At 30.7% G+C, this 14,021-nt stretch overlaps 1 long non-coding RNA gene across 1 annotated transcript; it reads left to right on the forward strand.

Moving 5' to 3' along the window:
- The first annotated feature begins 7,092 nt into the window (after positions 1-7,092).
- On the forward strand, positions 7,093-13,224 carry LOC143056277 (uncharacterized). The gene is made up of 3 exons (XR_012972280.1): positions 7,093-8,084; positions 9,321-9,390; positions 11,194-13,224. It is a non-coding gene; the product is annotated as an uncharacterized LOC143056277 (long non-coding RNA).
- Positions 13,225-14,021: the final 797 nt, after the last annotated feature.

The following is a 14,021-nucleotide window of genomic DNA, read 5'->3' on the forward strand; positions in this document are numbered from 1 at the left end:
AAACTTGTCAAGATTAAAAGTTGATTACAAGATAAAACCATTGGACCCCTTTTTTCCCTTAATATATATGTATATATATAAAAACAAGAGTGCACACACTGAAAAGTCTTGCCTTCTTTACTAATCCTTGATACTATCTTGATAGGCCTAAATATACAGCTTTATTACAACTGTCAAATAAACTCAACATTAACCAAGAAAAGGAAACATTGATCAATCAACCATAAAAATGAGGTCAAGGTCAGATGAACCATGCCAGGCAGACATGTACAGCTAACAATTCTTCAATACAACAAATATAGTTGGCTTATTGCTTATAAATAAAGAAAAACAGACCAAAACACACAAACACTTAAAACTTAGCAATTGACCGTGAAAATGAGGTCAAATTCAAATAAAACCAGCGTAAACCACATGAGGATCATAAAATATGTCCATACACCAAATATAGTTGACCTAATTCACAAGGTATTAGAAAAATAGACCAAAACTAAAAAACTTAACTTTGACCACTGAACCATAAAAAATAAGGTCAAGGTCAGATGACACCTGTCAGCTAGACATGTACACCTTACAATCATTCCATACACCAATTATAGTAGACCTATTGCATACAGTATAAGAAAAACAGACCAAAACACAAAAAACTTAACTATAACCATTGAACCATGAAAATGAGGTCAAGGTCAGATGACACCTGTCAGCTAGACATGTACACCTTACAATCATTCCATACACCAATGATAGTAGACCTATTGCATATAGTATAAGAAAAACAGACCAAAACACAAAAACTTAACTATAACCATTAAACCATGAAAATGAGGTCAAGGTCAGATGTCACCTGTCAGCTAGACATGTACACCTTACAATCATTCCATACACCAATTATAGTAGACTTATTGCATATAGTATAAGAAAAACAGACCAAAACACAAAAACTTAACTATAACCACTGAATCAAGAAAATGAGGTCAAGGTCAGATGACACCTGCCAGTTGGACATGTACACCTTACAGTCCTTCCATACACTGAATATACTAGACCATTTGCTTATAGTATCTGAGATATGGACTTGACCACCAAAACTTAACCTTGTTCACTGATCCATGAAATGAGGTCGAGGTCATGTGAAAACTGTCTGACAGACACGAGGACCTGCAAGGTACGCACATACCAAATATAGTTATCCAATTACTTATAATAAGAGAGAATTTAACATTACAAAAAAATCTTTTTTATTTATCAGGTTATTAAACAAGATAAATATTAATATTATAAATATATAAATCGAAGCGTCCTCCATTCAAAAAGTGATAAATACCAAACAACATTTAAAAGTTTCAAAGTATAAATATATTATATAATTATATAGAATGTAACGTCATATTTCCAAAAGTTTTTAATTTAAAGCACATGATGTGGCATCCCATCATTGTATGGCCATAAAAATTTGTAAACGTAACACATTCAGCAATTTTAAGTTTAGAAAGTGAGATATAAACATTACACAAATCTTTTCAATCCTACCCATAAGATTAGAAAAAGTTGTCTTAATCTATATAAATAAGTTTGTTATAAGTTGGAATCACATGTACATTTTGTACATGAGTTGGTTTAACTTAAAAGTAATATACTGCTTTTAACTAAAAAATCTGACGATTACCTGAAAATTTTTCAACTGAATCATACCAATGCGAAGCTCTAGGGGTTAGCATAAATATCATCGATAATGATCCAATGTACAAATGTATGTGACCAAAGCTTTTGAGTTAGTGGCGTGATGAGTCGTGAATCCAGTCCAGTATGGTAACCCATTTGTAAAAAAAAAACTGGTGTGGCCTTGTTGTCCAAGTCTCAGGTCCAACTGTTACAATCCTTGGCCATGTTCTGTGGCCGAGCAAGGTCTCTTCTTGATCTACCCAACATGTGCTACAACTCAACAAAAAGTAAATATTAGTTTCCCCATGCTACAATGTACATAGCATTGACATAACAAAACCAAATGACTGTACAAAGAAACAATAACAATTAAAAATTATGTATACTCATACATGTGGTTGTGTCAATAATAGTTACAATGATTTAAAAATAATTCAAAATTAGTATATATACAGATTTATATAAACTAAAATCCATAGTCAGTTGATAGTAACATAGTGTAATATTAGTATATAATTGAGTTATTATTGATTCGTTATTACAATAATTCAAGCTGTGGCCTGTTGACATATTTGTTGGCTAAATTCTTGATCTAACTGAACTATTCATACCATATCGACCTAGTCTAGTCTAGAGAGTAGTAGTTACTATAAAAAGTATACATTTGTACATGTCAGTCTTCACGACGAAGTTTTAAATCTACAGGCCCGGAGCTCAAGTTTTGAAAATTTTTAGTTAGATTCTGTTGGCCTGTAGATATGATTTTTACAGGCCGGAGAGCAATTTTACTAGCCTGGGCTGCCTGGGCTGCCACTTAGCGTGAAGACTGACATGTCACTGTGATGAATGACTCTTGACAATTTTGAGTACACAAATGTGTAGGTACACGCAAAATGTATAGCCGGATATATACAGATGATAATATTTGCTTAAATCCACCAGCAAGCTAACATTTAGCAATGATTTCTTCTGACTACTGCTTCTTAACTCCAGGTATGGTCTCTGTTCAAGATTTCCAAGATTTTTGTTTATTTGTATCGAAAGTTGAACTTCCGGTTATGAACCTGGGTCCTTCGCCCCAAAGAGTACGTCCCTTTTACGTTCATATCCTTTCATGGAATATTTTCTGTATATGTGCTATGAAAGATCTAGATACACAATTACCGATGTATACCCTCTTAAGGAAAATTTACTTTTAATTCGGAAGTTTCGGGAGTTCATTAGATAACACCTGCCCCACACCACATAATCATTAAAGACACGTTACTAACCTGCCTGATCTGTTACAGCGCAAAATACCATTTGTTAGGCTTACCTATAGGCGATCTGTCAATACTCAATTTCAAAGTATAAGATATGAGATCAAAGTAATATATATAAAAAAATTAAAATAAAAAGTAAAAAACACTCGTGCATCTAATTTTATGTAGAAATATATAGATACGCCTGGTAAACATTATTATAATCTGCAAATCTTAGGACAATGTTGCATCTAATTACTCACACTTGTAAAAATTAAATAATTATAAAAATTGAAAACGAGTAATCCATTCATGAGACCAATGAATTTGTCATTCAGTCTTTCCATGTGCTCCCCACGTGGCGATGCCATATGGTTAAAAATTGACGATCGATAAAACGAATTCTTTCTAAGATTACTTTTAATCACATTAGAAGCATAAGTCAGGTTATAACCATACAAATTCTTACACGGTTTACTTTACCATTTCAATTTTCAAGTTTACCGCTTACAAAATTTAAACATCTTGCTTGCTGCGATGAAATTCTAAAAAGGAATAAATGACGTCACAGAATATAACGTCACTCATGTCGGGTAAATCTAAAACATGAAACGCAATCCGTGAGTGGCCCCGGCGATAACTGAATTTAAGTCTATTAACTTAAATTCCATTAATTACATCATCAAAAATGTTTAAAAAAATACCAATATTTTTCATTTTTAACTTGGCAATTTAAGGGTAGATAACTCTTATGGTATAATTTGTATACTGGAATGATAAGAAAATTTTAGTCATTGATACGTGTTCGTTGACACTTATTATAAGCTTATGCTGTTCTTTAGTTTTGTTGTGTTTGTTCATTTTATCATTTGTTACTTTCATGAAAAATTGAAAATAAATTGGCATCCGGAACAAATCATATGTAAATGAATTAATGAAATACATTTTCCGAGACATTATGTATGAATATTTCAATTAACAATCTATTATTGATAAAGCGTAATTCATCAGTATCATAATGTGGCACTTTATTTCCATACATTCCAGCATTTGGATTCAACGGACCGGCAATGATGGCAGTTGTAACCGCGCCTCTTGTAGTCGCGTCTATGATGATGATGATTATGTCGATGACAGCAACAACGACAACCATGACGTCAGTTCCTGTGACAAGCATCTCAGAACCAGTAGTAACCTCAACCACTGCTATCACTACCACTATGCCAACAACAACTATGATGGATGGATATGGAAGTATATAGATCAACAACTGTTTTTTTTTTTTTATTTTAACTTTCAAACTGTACAGTATAATTAAAGACTTAGTCCTGGCCATTGTTACATTATATAAAATTGAGAATGGAAATGGGGAATGTGCCAAAGAGACAATAACCCAACCATAGAACAAACAACAGCAGAAGGTCACCAACAGGTCTTCAATGCAGCGAGAAATTACCGCACTCGCATAGTTCGTTTCTGTGAGTGTTACATTTCAATTTTGTGTTTGTTTCTGTTGTGTTCAACTCTTATATTTGATGCGTTTCCCTCAGTTTTAGTTTGTAACCCGGATTTTTTTTTCTCTCAATCGATTTATTAATTTCGAACAGCGGTATACTAGTACTACTGTTGCCTTCATTTAGTCTATAAAGTTGACCCATAAAAACCTCAAAAAACAATATATAGCTTCTATTGACATCTGGTTTCTAGTTGTTCAAATAAAGTGTTATTGGCATTTTTTAATGTGTCATTCAATAAAAGAGTCACTAGCTACGAAATATATATATATAAAATAAAAGTGTTCAAACATTAATTTAAGTGAAGTAGTAAAATCATAATTCGATTTTAGCAGCCAGTATGGTCTAATTTTGTCAAACTGTGCCTAGGACAATGATGATGAAATATTTCTATTGCAAATGAAAAGTCGACCTCATTGAATCCATATACATCATATACATGTGATCTTCATTTTAACGAAATGAAGCTACATATTATCGATCCCATGTCCTGTACATTATTAATTGTAGACTTTCTATAGTTTTAAATTAGATGAATGTTTCATATTTTTAACCGGATTTTCGAAGTAAAAATTAATTTCAATTCAAGAGTTCAATTTTCAGTTTTGACAGATTTATTTGAAAATGTTCTGTTTCCCTAGTGATGATGATTATAGGGTATATAGGACTGTATAGAAAGTAAGTAAGTAAGTAAATTATTTATTGTTTGTGACATGTTTAAATCAATATAGATATAAAAATTTGTACAGAATATAATTTAGATTTAATTTAAATATTTAAATATCACGTGTTATTTAATTGTAATGTGAATTTCAATTTAACTCCTCCTAAGCTAGACAAAGATTGTCCGTGTAAAGGTATGGTTATTGTGGACACTGAATAAAATGAATTCATTTTTACCATTTTAGACGATGGTTCCACATGAACCTTGAAGGAAAAGAATGTCAACATTGAAAGTGAAACAAAGGTTAATAATTTTATTGACTGATTCTATCAACGAAAAACCCTTCTATATATGTAAAGAACGATGATAAACATCTCCTGCGTCATAAACGGGTCTAGTTGCGAAAAAAAAAGAAAAGACGATAATCTTTCAATTCACATCCTAAAGAGTTTGTCCAGACAAAAATTACCGTTTCAGATAAAAATAAAATTGGTTTACTTGCGTTAACAACATTGAGGAGGTTATTGTTGGCACAAACTCGTGGAATATGCGGCAAACTATTTTTTGATGCCCCAACTACGATAATAGAGGGGCATTATGATTTCTGGTCTGTGTATCCGTTCGTTCGTTCGTTCTTCCGTCCGTTTGTTCCGCTTCAGGTTAAAGTTTTTGGTCAAGGTAGTTTTTGATGAAATTGAAGTCAAATCAACTTGAAATTTACTACACATGTTCCCTATGATATGATCTTTCGAATTTTAATGCCACATTAGAGTTTTTATCCATATTTTACGGTCGACTGAACATATAAAATGAAAGTGTGAGTCAGGCATTCATGTACTTTGACATATTCTTGTTTATAATTATGTCCAAGTAAACAGTTTCAAAAGGCTAATACTAAAAGTCTAAAAGGCATGAACGTAACGATTCAGAAATTGATACAGTTATAGAATACCGGATCTTATGTTGAAAACTAAAAACAATGAATATGATATTATGTGTGTTTTGTACGAAGCAAGATCAGTGTTCTTTGTTTGTCTTTTTGAATATTACTTTTGCTCTTAAGTCCGATTTTGGTCCGATACTATTAAATCTGATGCTGCTGTCCTACAAGTAAGCGGTTTAGCGCTATAAAACCAGGTTTAATCCACCATTGTCTACATTTAAAAATGCCTGTACCAAGTCAGGAATATGGCAGTTGTTGTCCTTTCGATTTTTTATGTGTTTTGTCATTTGATTTTGCCATCAAGGACTTTCCGATTAGGAGTTCAGTATTTGTGTGATCTTACTTTTTTGACGTGGTTAAATGCGTAAACATCCCGTCATTGTGTTTAGTAGTCTTGCTACGTCATATTAACAAGGAAATACAAAAAAGAATATAGAAAAAGCAATTAAGAAAACAAAAAATGAAAGATGAGAATACAAAAATTATCATAGAACAATAACACAATGACAGGATGTATAAGTACAGAGCCACGTCAAATGTAACAAAGAAAGACAAAAATGTATATAAACAAAGTGTATGCTAGTAAGCAAAAATGAAGGACAAGCATACAAAAATTATCATAGAAAAATAACACAATGTCAGGATGTATAAGTACAGAGCCACATCAAATGTAACAAAGAAAGACAAAAATGTATATAAACAAAGTGTATGCTAGTAAGCAAAAATGAAGGACAAGCATACAAAAATTATCAGAGAAAAATTACACAATGTCAGGATTTTTAAGTACAAGGCCACGTCAAATGAAACAAAGAAACGTTAAAAGGCATATAGATAAGGAAATATTTTTTTAAAGGTATACTGATTAAGCAAATTAGAAAAATAAAATAAAGAATAAGAATACAAAAATTATAAAAGAGCAATGACACAATGGCAGGATGTATAAGTACAGAGCCACGTCAAATGTAACAAAGAAAGACAAAAATGTATATAAACAAAGTGTATACTAGCAAGCAAAAATGAAGGACAAACATACAAAAATTATCATAGAAAAATAACACAATGTCAGGATGTTTAAATGGATGTCTACGAGAAAACCATGCAAAATCAAAAAAAAATTATGAAAGGGGTTGTGGAATTTTCAGCTGATTTTGGGTTCCTAGTAAAGTATTAAGTACATCTAATAGTTCTATGGTTAAAAAATGACAATTTATCTCAAATTATGTGAATACAGGGCAATTCTAGTTTAGTACCAAATTTGCTGGAAAATGTTGTTGAAAATTGACATTTTTGGGGTTTTTTTATTGAATAGTTCAAAGTATTATATGGCAAAAAAATTTGTTTGGCCTTAAAATTCAGACTTTCTACTAAAATAAACTGTAATTTGGATCTTATTTCGACCTTTATTTTTGTTTTTATTTTTATTGACATAATTGTGTTTTTTTTTAATTTGAATTCAGCCTGTACTGAAAATGTCCATAAAACCTCAAAAGTCACTCAAATTGAAAAAATATTTTGTTAAACGTTATGGTTCACTACAAACTAGTATTCCTTAACGGGATTTTGGTTGCAAATTGATATAAGCTTATTTGAATAAAAGATGAAAAACTGAAAAATATAGCTAAAATTATCTCCCTTTGTAAAACTCTTCACAATAAAAGGTCGATTTAGTGTCAATAACAGAAGGAGGGAAATCAACAAATGTGCAGAAGGATAGGAAATAATGGTATTTTTGATGAATATGGTGTAGCCAAAAACTTATTTTTATTGAAAGAGTGTAACAAAGACATAGCAAACCATGTGGCAAAGACATTCCCACTGCCACTGGGATAAGTCTGATCCTGATCAGATAGTCTAGACATGACTCATGAGGCTAGACTATCACTATCATGTCTATAGGTTTCAGACTCACATTTTAAAAATAGGCATATGCTGCAAACATGGACAGGAGTTGGATTGCAGTAGACAAGAAGACAAAATGAGTTGCTGCCATCCTTTCATGACCCTTCCAAAATCTAGCAACGGAAATTCCAAAGCAAAACTTTCAGTTTCAGTTGGTTCTGGTAAGTTTGTTAATTTTTTTTTTGTGGTTAGAAAAAACAATTTGACACCATAAAAAGACCTACTATACAAACATCACATTAAATCATAAATATAGGCAGAAGAACATAGACCATTTCTCTTTGGGGAAAAAAAAGGGGGGTATTCACATAATTTTCTAGAAGCAAACACTGATTTAATTTTTATTGACATACATTTATAATGATTTAAAATTCTTCTGAAACTAAAAGATTTATGTGTTTGCCTTCTAAATTTTAATAGAAAAACTTTTTTTCTCTCTCAGTCTCTCAAGAGGTCTATAATAATCATGATAAAATATATATTCTATTGCAAAGCCCTCCGGTATCAGGTCTGTTCGCCCTGAGTTTGTTTGCCAAATTGTCAATAGAGTCCATTGACTCTGTTTTTTTTCTCCTAATTTAAAAATAATGGTTGCTTCAACATGTTCAAATCTATATCAAAAAAAAGGAGAAACGAGAAACATGCATAAATTACATAATCATACGAAAACTACTGTACATTTATGTCAACTAAAAAGTATGTGTGTTAACTCGCACTACCCTTCCCTACCTTTATTTTTATCCCTACCCTAAGGATTTTTGTGACAGGTTTTGATTAAGCACTGTTAAAGTCACAATATAGCTCCCAAAGAGTTGTGAATTTCCTGTCTTTATTCATTCCTTTACCAGTAATACATGTACATTGTACAATCCAGCTAGATTGATACAATATATGGTTCTCAAACTCTGACAAAACATTGTTTTACAGACTATGAGCTGGGTTTTTTTTCTCTCTAAAAATTGGTTACTGTGAGACTTTTTCTTTACATTTCCTTAGTGCAGGTCATGTATCACAGTTATAAACATGGAAAGAGAACTTGTAAATGTCTTTACTTCTATCGTTAATAAAATAGAATCTGAATAGAATATGCTTACAAATGTATTCCAAATTAAAGGGCCCAGAAGGGGCAACATGAGATTATAACATTACAGATTACTCAGATAAAAAAAATTCAAAATAACAATACCGAAGAAATGAATTACTTGATGATGTGATTGATATCATAGCATTTATGACATTTACACAAATTAATTATATCTACAAAACTTTTTTTTTCAATGACAATGAACCAATGCATTATGTTAAGCCAACTTAATGTACAATGTACATGTAGATGTAACTCACTGTACTGATCATGCAAATGTACAAATATACAATATTTTATTTCTTATCAACAGGTTAATGTTGAAGATGGAAAAGCACGAAATAATGTTAAAATGAAAGCAGATATGATAGGAGATCATATAGGTAAATATATGATATAATTGATAAAAAAAAATGAATCAAACAAGTCATAACAAGAGACTACTAAATAGACAGCAAATAAGACCTGTGTTGTGGCATTATTTGTGAAATATAATCATATATAGAAATTGGAAATTGACCAGTTACATTTATTATTGTAAAAACATGATAAATAATCAATAAATTAGATTAACCCTTCAATTTTAAAAGTTCAATCTGGTAAACAAAAAGTAAAAATAACACACAGAACACTCAAATTATTATTTTATGATCAATTATGGGCCATATCAGTACAATTTACACAACAAAATTACTCATCATTGGAATTGTTCTCTTTATAAGAATTAAACCTAGAAAAAAATATGCGTTCTTGTCAGCTTGACAGATCCTCATTTATAGTAAACATGCATTTATGGTAAACCTGAAGACAACATTTGTATTTTTCATTTTTGAAAAAACACTTTTACCATTATTACAGCTATTTTCCTAATGCGTGTAGAGTAAAACTTTGGTAGGTTTGCTTGCTCTGTTTGTATAAATATTGATTCAAGCTTTGTAATTAAGGTTGATATCTTCAAACAATAAATATAGGCATATTTGAACCTTTATGGAGTACTTTTAAATTTGATTAGACGTTATGTCAATTGCAATTGTACAATATACAAACAAACCATGCAAGCTAACCGAAGTCTTAGATTTACATGCCTTTGGAAATTAGCTGTAAAATTAATTATATATTTGTTTCCAATGCTTATTGTTTTACCAATTTCAAATGTTTTGGCTTGTTTTTAAATTGGTCTATATCAGCTATAGGGTCAAAAGGGTCCAAATTTAAACTTGATTTCATAAAACAATTGAATAATTGGTGTTCTTTGATATTATGCAAAATTAAAGGGTGTATTGTACTTTTTTTGGGTTAAATACTTCTTTTATGTTTAGATTTTTAATATTCGTTTTCAAATTGCCAAAAAGATCACGGGGGCAAAAAAACCTTTGTTAGTTTATTAAGATATTATTGAAGTTTTTTTTCTATTCTAAATGTTATCATGCATTTAGCATGTTTAGATTTATGATTTGGGCTCAGTTTTCAAGTTGATTCAAATTGGGGTCCAAACTTAAACTTTTGTTTAAATTCATTAAAAATTGCATATATGGGGTTCTTTGATGTGATAAATCTAATCATGTCTTTTAGACTTTTAGATTTTGGATATTGGTACAAGTCCAATTTCAAAGTCAACAGTTCGTTTACCACATTTATTCTGTGTCAGAAACCTACATGTATGATATGTCTAATAATTCATCACAATCCAAATTCTGAACTGTATCATGTGAATCAAGTTTGAATGTAGTGTCTATAGTGCCCCCCCCCCCCCCAACCTGATGATCATGAAGGTGCAATCTATGCATTTGTAATAGAATGTACCCTTGAGCTGTTGTATTCTCATTGTTGAAGGTTGTACAGAGGCATTACATTCATTTCATTTGAACTTTTGTGGATATTTGTCTCATTTGCAATCAATACTCATCTCCCTATTTTTGTATTGTCATAACGTCATAAATACAAGATGAAATCTGCAAAATTAACTTCATTAAAATTAAGTTTGCTGCAGCTTGGAATAAGAAAAAAATCAAATTTAGGTCCATTTTTAGCTAGTATACTCTATTTCTTATTCTATGTACTGGAATGTCAGAGTTGTGATAATCGAAACACATTTTACACTAAGACCAAATTAATAAGTAATTTCTTTTTTTAGGAAATTTCAATCATTTAATGGATAACAATTGTTTTCTTATTATTTTTTACAGACATTTGGTGATCCAAAAATAACTGGAGTTCATGAAAGAAGACTGATTGCCAAGACACATTTTTGTTGATAAACATGTTTATGATGAAGAAAAACTTAGATAATATTACTGATACTTGAATAAGGCTCTGATCTGTGACGTCTTTGATTTTTCCTGTTAATGTTAAAAAATTGCAAGCTCAAATAAAAATAAATTGAAATGGAACTCATATGCTTTGAAAAAAAGGAAAAAAAAACGGCAATGTGAATCTCGCTGAAGTCTTGAAAACCACCAAGTCAACACACAGTTGCAACACAAATGAGAAGAGAGAGATATTTGCTAGGAAATAGAATGTTCTCACTGTCTCACCATCAACAAAGCTTTCTTATCAGCGAATAAGAAGTCTAAAATTACTTCTGTATTAAAAGGTCATCAGTATTGAAGACAATCACGAAGATTACGAATGTACTTGGCCATTTGACAAACATAATAATATTTTCATTTGTCAGAAATTGTTTCTTAGATTGACTAACTAGTTTTATTGATTGAATTATTAGTAAATTACCTTTCATAGTTCATGTAGTTACATGTATGCAAATTCTTATAAGATAGTATGGAAACAATTTAATACTTCCCTAAATTCCATACCTAATGCAACAATTGTCTTATGCAGCCAAGTCAATTCGAATTAACTTTTATGTATGTTTACATGTATAATAATCTTATTCTTGCATGTAAGCACCATATAGTGTTATTGTGTCATCTTCATTGATTGTTAAATATAATACTAATGCTATAGAAAATAATAACATTTATGATCATTTATACAGATTGAGATATTTAAAAATTTATCAATGCTAAAAGAGAATTTATAAATTTAGACATTTTTTAGGAGAATTTTAGAAAGTACTACAACAAAAGCAAACCAATAGTATATATATGCTCAAATGCACTATTAACTCTCTCTCCAGATAACCAAATAGAGATATGTTTATATTTTATTAAATTGATGAAGTGTATGTTAGTTTAAATTAATATGTACATGCAATTTTAAGGTTTTAAAAATCAGCATTTTTATTGGATTATCTCCCTTTGTACAATAGAAATTCAGATTTTATCCACACTGTCTCAGGTACTCATGATCAAAATGACTTATATGGTAACCAGCATTCCAGTAAAAGGTTGCAACGTGTCTTAATTTTGTTTACCTGTCAAACACAACTTCTGAATGTCAATACTTAAGATTTTTCAATATGATGAACTTGACATTGAATTTCATATCATTTTTCAGTAACCAGAATACAACTTTAGTAATTAGCAAGCTGCAATAACCAAAAATGGGATTACTAGGAAGAAATGAATGGATTTTACTCTTTAAAGTAATAGGGACAAGTGTACTATAGGAATTTGGAATAAAAAAAAATACAAAAAAAAAAATTGTCTTTGGCAGCTCCCCCCCTTTTTTTAAGCCTAATGCTTACTATTGTTTGTGACACAAAAATCCATTTCACTTTGATTTACCTATATTGCATGTTACAATCTGTATAATTCAAGTATTTATTTTTGAATGCTTGGTTTCATTAAAATATGAGACTTTCCTCAATTTATTGCGAAAATACAAAAAAAAAGGGGGGGGAGGCTATCTAAATGATCAATAAAATCTATAAAATTAATTTGCAACCGAAATCCCTTCAAAATCTTTTGAACCAAAGAAAATGCAAAGCATTTCTCAAATTTAGGGTAAATTAAAGCGACTTTTGGGCTGTGTTGTCTGTTTTAGTGTGATTTGATGAAAAGGCCAGATTTTTTATCATATTATGTGTTTTGCCATACCCTTATTTTCTATATATATCATTATGTTTAATAAAATTATGTAATTTATACTTCATACACATCCTATCTGTGATATTAAAGTATTTAAACACTCAGAAGTATTATAGTATATATTTCTATTTGAGAAATTTATGAAATCTATGCATTTCAGTAAATGCATCTATAAATAAACTCGAAAATACCCTAAATCCCTATCGTTGCCATGGTTACCAGCAGTGTAAGGGCTTTTAACTTGCATGACTTTCATATGATGTCAACCTGAACATGTCAGCAAAGTTTCATCAAAATCAAACAACTTTGCATGGAGCACCATCTGCATGGTTTTCTCATAGATGTCCATTTAAGTACAAGGCCACGTCAAATGAAACAAAGAAACGTTAAAAGCCAATTCATATGTATCAAAGAAAGACAAAAATGAAGGACAAGCATACAAAAATTATCATAGAACAATAACACAATGTCAGGATGAATAAGTACAGAGCCACGTCAAATGTAACAAAGAAACGTAAAGAGGCATATAGAGAAGGAAACATTTTTTAATCGACTATAAAACTTAACGTATCTTTTATTTAGAATATACTTTGTATAACTTTTTTTTTAACCGAATTTCAAAAGTTTACAAGATTCCATGACAAAAGATAGAAAGAACTGTTTCCTTGGTACATATGCATGCATTTAAAAAAAAAAAAGACAACATTTACAAATGAAGCAAAAGCAAGTTGAACTCCTTTTGAATATTAATAGGGAATATACTGGGTGCTTCACGAGAAATTCAACGAGCAAATTCAGCTCTACAACTGGTACACCCGGTGTTGCTCATGATAGAAAAAAAAAAACGATGATACGTCCTTTAATATTCGGTAGTTTACGTTTTAAGAAAAGGATTGTTGTTACGACACAATTGAAATATCTGTCGTCATATGTGAAACAGATATTCCATCTTTTTCTATTGGTCTAAGTTAAAGATTGCAAAAAGAAGCTAGGAACAACTAAATATGCCTTGAAATAGAACATGT

This window comes from Mytilus galloprovincialis, chromosome 13, assembly GCF_965363235.1.
Source record: "Mytilus galloprovincialis chromosome 13, xbMytGall1.hap1.1, whole genome shotgun sequence".
Classification (NCBI taxonomy): Eukaryota; Metazoa; Mollusca; class Bivalvia; order Mytilida; family Mytilidae; genus Mytilus; species Mytilus galloprovincialis.